Below are 6,100 nucleotides of genomic sequence, written 5' to 3' on the forward strand. Positions count from 1 at the left end.
AAGTGAATTTCTGCTTAATGGTTTAGATGGGTTGTATGACAGAAGGGATATTTCTCACTAATAATTTTTGTTATGCACAAAATTATAGTTTCTATTATGTAACTTAGGTGATTTAAAAGCCTTACTGAGTGGTTAATTCTCTTGCTTCCAATCCAACTGGAACTTTTCTGTAAAATAGAGATACTTACACTAATTGAATCATAAATGCTAATATCCATTGATTTAAGAAAGATTTAAATTCTTTCTAGAAGCAATTGTTTGTTAAAACAATTGTGATCTACAAATGTTTATGCCTCTTTCAATGCCTATGTGCTTCAGGAAGAAATTATCTTGAAGTTTTTTAGGTTGGTTTGTTTTCTTTATCAAAATTAAACAGACCAGCAGCATGCTGGTTGTAGCTGTGGCAGTGGCTGCAGAGCCCACAGCGGAAGCTGGAGTAGATGGAGGGGGGAGATTTAGATGACACAAGGGGGTGGGGGCAGGCTTATGGGAGGAGCAGCGTCATTGGTGACTGAGGCATGACAACTCTGTGTCCTGCATGTGAAGCTCATCCAGTTGAATTCATCAGCGCTGGAGACTGACCAGACTCACATGAATTTAATTCCAATGAGGAAAACTATATTTCAAAAGAACGACCTTCCATTCAGTTCTAAAGAGAAAAGTAGGAAAAAAGTGTGTCTTATTCTATTCAGGCTGCTACAACAAATGGGAGCTTATAACTGACAGAAATTTATTTCTCACAGTTCTGAAGGCTGGAAGTCTTAAATCAGGGGGCCAGCATGGTTGGGTAAGACCCCTCTTCCAAATTGCGGACTTCTTGCTGTGTCTTCCCATGGACGAAGGGGCAGGGTTCTGTGAGGTCTCTTTTATAAGGGCTTCTATCCTATTAGTGAGGGCTTCACTCTCATGACCTAATCACCTCCCAATGGCACCATCTCCTAATGCCATTGCAGTGAGTATTAGGATTTCAACTTATGAATTTGGGGGGAACACAAGCATTCAGATGATAGCAGGGTGCAAATTCAAAGCGCTTGTTCCAGATGCAGTGCCTGAGAGGTAAAGGTGATCACTCATGAACCCTGCAAACACAATTTGAAAGACACACGTGGACAGCAGTGTTTCTCAGCAGCCACAACAGAGCCAGGGGATGCACTTACTGGCACTGAAGGCCTACGAGAACCCTGAGCTGCTTGCTCCGTGGAGAAAGGTAGCATCATCCCAAAAGAAAAGAACTCCCTCAGAGCATTTCTGCAACAGATAGCCAACTGGAATCCTAAGCAAGTTCTTTACCTGTACTTTAAAGGATTATATTTTCAAAAAGAGTCAGAGACTGGCCTAGATACAGTCAAATACACAGACAGATATAGGAGTTCCTACTCTCTAGAAAGCTAAATCCATCTCAGAGTGATGCAGGCAGCAGCCGTTCAGAAGCTTCCGTATGTTCTAGTAGAGATTTTGTATCTTCTCCTTCTTAGAAATGGCTTTTGGATTTAGATTTACTTGATACTTTAATGAATAAGAAAGCTTGACTGTCTCACCTGACAAATATAGTACAGCTAACATTAAATGGTCATTTGAATCTCACCAGCGAAACATCTGCTACAGGTCTGTCACCACCCTCTCACCTGCTGCCGTCCCCACCCCTCCACCTCTGCCTTCAGTCCACTTGCCCATCTCAGATCTTCCTCCAATTGTAAATTGTCACTCCTATTCCCCTAACTGTCCAGAAGGCCAGGACACACAAAACCTACCTGTTGACAATTTTAATCAAAATGATATCATCTATGAGGACGAGAAAGACATAACTCCAGGACTTCTCTGAAAACCTTATCCTCTGGTTAAATTCTATTAAAGTGTTTAAAACCTTTACAGAAAAGTCATTCGACATCTCATATAAACTCTAAAAATAAATCTAAGAATATATAAGAAGTCCCGGCCTGATGGAGTAGTGGTTAAGTTTGTGTGCTCCACTGTGGCGGCCCGGGGTTTGTAGGTTCAGTTCCTGGGCACGGACCTACGCACCACTTATCAAGCCATGCTGTGACAGTGGTCCCACGTATAAAGTAGAGTAAGATGGGCATAGATGTTAGCTCAGGGCCAGTCTTCCTCAGCAAAAAGAGGAGGATTGGCAACAGATGTTAGCTCAGGGCTAATCTTCCTCACCACAAGAAAAAAGAAATAAGAAAAAGTACCAAGTAAAATAACATGATTTTGAGATTGCTGAGGAAAAAGAAGACTTTAAAAAAGGAGAAGGAATTGCCAAGCTAAATAACTAGTCTGAATTCCAATGAAGGAGGTAAAGAGGATTGTGTTGCTTCCATGGAGCCTTCATCAAAAGTTAAACTTCCAGATTATTTAATAAAATATATTGCTATTGTCTCCCACGAGCAACACTAGAATTGCAATGATGACTTCAATGCTGTGTTTGATGAGTATAGGACCTTGTGTGCCAAGACAAAGACTGTAACTGGAAGATTTATTAAACTGGATTTATTAAATTAGATGCACCTTTCTTCAGTTCAAAAGACTGTCAGATTGTTCATGAAGAAGTCTTACAAGCACATAGAAAGATCAAGCAGTCTAGTCACAATTATGATAAAGAAAACTACAAGTGTCTTCATAACAAGTAGACTCACATTAAAGGTAAATAGATTAAGTTGACCAAACAGCAAGCAGGGTGATAACAATAGAACTCTTCTTTTAATGAAGATGTGAATAAATTTAAGATTATTTATTTAATATTAAAAAGAAGCAGGGGCTGGCCCCATGGCCAAGTAGTTCAAATTCCACGCACTCCACTTCAAGGGCCTGGGTTTGTGGGTTCGGATCCTGGGTGTGGACCAACACCACTTGTCAAGCCATGCTGTGGCGGCATCCCACATACAAAATAGAGGCAGATTGGCATGGATGTTAGCTCAGGGACAATCTTCCTCAAGCAAAAAAAGAGGAAGATTGACAATGTATGTTGGCTCAGGGCCAATCTTCCTCAGCAAGAAAAAAAAAAGAAGCAAACAAACAAAATTAAAACAAATTCATGTGTTTCAAAATATTATTTTATAAATGTGTTCACAGAAGTATCTTTTTATGTTTAAGTAAATTTTAAAAACAAAATATCAACTGATTATACTTTTATAGCTGAATAGTCCAGACACAAAACATCTCAAATCATCTATATAAAATAAACAAAATAAGCTGCACTGGGATAAACAGTTTAGAGATTATTCAAAAATATCAGACAAAATGATTCTACCAGGAAAATAGTTCAGTTGAGAATAGCGTATGCTACATTTATAAAATATGAATTCTTTAGTTAACAAGATAGTATAGTAAGTTTATGTCAGGTAAGAATGCATCAGGAGAAACATATAAACATAAAATTTTTTGTATTTTCACTTAGATTGAATCATGAGAAGTTTGACAATATCCTCACAGAGGTACAATAGTAACTGGATTATTTTAGATAATTTGAAATAGCTGTTAATGCTTGGCATGATGGTAATCTAAAAACGTCATTTCTTCTATCAGAACCTTTGCTAAAATATATTGTTTTTCCATCTTCCAGGAATGCTCTTTGCCTGTCTAGTCTAAATTACTTTACCATTAATGGGTATATTTCTTAGAGAGATCTAGTGTCTCTAGGTTGACTGTGTCCCCATTCCCTTGGTTCTTCATAGCAGTCTGTTCTATTCCATTATGACACCTAGAGCTCTCATTTTTAGCTTCTCCACATGACACTATTCTCACGGAAGAACATGCCTATTGCGTGTACTATTTTGTACTCAAAGCCTAGAAATATGTGATAAATCACAGGAATGTGTCCTTATGGAAGGTATGAATGAAAGTCATAATACTTTACAGTTTACAATATTGAAAATTTCAATGATATATATGTATTAGGTGGTAATTTACATTAGACTGTACAATTAAAATTATTTTACTAGAAATGACTTTGTAGCAACATTCAAGATAGTCTTAGATTTGCATTGATATTAATTTATTATAACTTTCATTGCAAATATTCAAATTACATAAAATCAAACTTTGAATCCATAAATATTTATATAATTCCTTTAACTGGAATCCCTTTCTCTAGAGATTTACTCCTCAAAATACCTAAAGTATATCTTATCTACTTGAAAATACATAGTCGTAGAAATTTTTATTGTACTCACTCCAGACATTCATAAAATTATAAAAATAATTTTAAAATCTTTTGAAATGTTAGAAATAAAAACTATTCATCTGCTTTGACACAAGAGAGTCTGATATACTCTTAGTAAAAAACCAACAATATACTGAATCCATTTAAGAATTTTTAAAAAAATGTATAATAATATAAGAGTATTCTAAATAATTGTATAAATAATTTAGAAATTCTTTATCAAGGAATGAATAAAGTAGTACATCAGCTGTTATTACATGATACCAAAAGGCATTCTTTTGTGAGTACTACTACAGCATTTGTTATAAAAGTGCCCTAAAGATCTTTTAAAAAATCTACATTGTTGGGGCCGGCCCAGTGGCATAGCAATTAAGTTTGCATGCTCTGCTTCTGTGGCCCAGGGTTCGCAGGTTTGGATCCTGGGCACAGACCGATGCATAGCTTGTCAAGCCGTGCTGTGGCGATGTCCCATATAAAGTAGAGGAAGATGCGCACAGATGTTAGCCCAGGGCCAGTCTTCCTCAGCAAAAAGAAGAGGTTTGGCAACGGATGTTATCTCAGGGCTGGTCTTCCTCACACACAAAAAAAAATCTACATTGTTCTGGCAAGATTTATTTCTGCTCACTTACTTTGGATTTTTATGAGAACCATTGAACTATTCTTTTAATAAAGGGAGCTTGAAATACAGAGATATTTTCATAGGAAAATGATCTTTCATATGCTTAAGACACTTTAACCAATTTTTGAGAGCAGCACACAAGTCTTTTTCCTAACTATGAAAAAGACAAAAAATATTAATGAAACAAGTTCATGCAGAAGGTTATTTCTGCACAATGCTGCATATTAACATAGGACTGTTTGTATAGCTAAGCAAACTACTAAAGGATTATTAAATGACACAATATTTCATAAAAATAGTTCAAAATATAGATATTTTTAAACATGGAAAGTTAATATAAATAGATTAGAACAAGATGTCTTACATACATGATATAGCTGCATTATACACATCGCAAAATAGCCTTGGGTGAGAATGAAACTTCAAATTTTTCTGAGTTTACGAGAAAAGAAACTGGAAAAAAGTGTCATATATAATTTGTGATGTTCAACTTCCTAAAAGTTGGAACGGAATTTACCTTTGAGATGGTCTTTATGTCTGTTCTGGGGGGAGAAAAAGCTGGTTGGCTTTTCTTAATGTAAAAATAAAACTAAAAGAATCGTTGTTACTGAAAAGTTTGACTCAAGTAGTTGTTTTTTCTGCATATATATAAAGTATTGTAAAAATTATATGCAGAGTTGCATGTCGACAAATTGTATTCCTAAATATTTATTTTAAAATATGAATTAGAACAATATTGTGCCTGTATATATTTTTTTCGTAATTCAGATCGATTTTCACAAACCAAAAGCATGGACCCCTGATGATTGAAGTAAGATCTGAAAGCCCTATCTTTCTTACACTTTTTACTGAAGAAGAGATGGAAAATGAACTAAAGTGAGCTGGATGCAGCTGAGAGGAGACATGATTTACATGTCCCCCGGGAGGTGCTATTTCAAATGTAGTAATCCGGACCTTGGCACACACTGAAAGTGCTTTATAATGTTCTTGTGTTTTGAAGGCAGTGAAGGGAAAACCACACTCTTCAGGAAGGAGGGACAGATCTCATGCTGAGTATAGGATAGAAAATGGAAGATATTTTTATCTCCCAAAAAGTCAGAGTAGGACGCACACCAGCACAGGATAATCTTATGTAGTTTATGAGGATGAACAGCACAGGCAGAAGCAGAGTGTCAGGCTGAGAATCTCAGAGTACAAGAACTTGAAGTTACTGTTCTGAGCAAACATAAGCTAAAATACAGGGTCCTTTTCTTAATACCTTAGAAACATATAGAGAGGGATGATTTTCCAGTAATTAAGTGTTGTGTCTCTGAGCATTT

General features: G+C 36.3%; 1 pseudogene; it reads left to right on the forward strand.

Moving 5' to 3' along the window:
• Positions 1 to 925: 925 nt before the first annotated feature.
• LOC131409999 (RNA polymerase II elongation factor ELL2-like) lies at positions 926 to 2,651 on the forward strand (annotated as a pseudogene).
• The last annotated feature ends 3,449 nt before the right edge of the window (positions 2,652 to 6,100 follow it).

This window comes from Diceros bicornis, chromosome 9 (genome assembly GCF_020826845.1).
Source record: "Diceros bicornis minor isolate mBicDic1 chromosome 9, mDicBic1.mat.cur, whole genome shotgun sequence".
Taxonomy (NCBI): domain Eukaryota; kingdom Metazoa; phylum Chordata; class Mammalia; order Perissodactyla; family Rhinocerotidae; genus Diceros; species Diceros bicornis.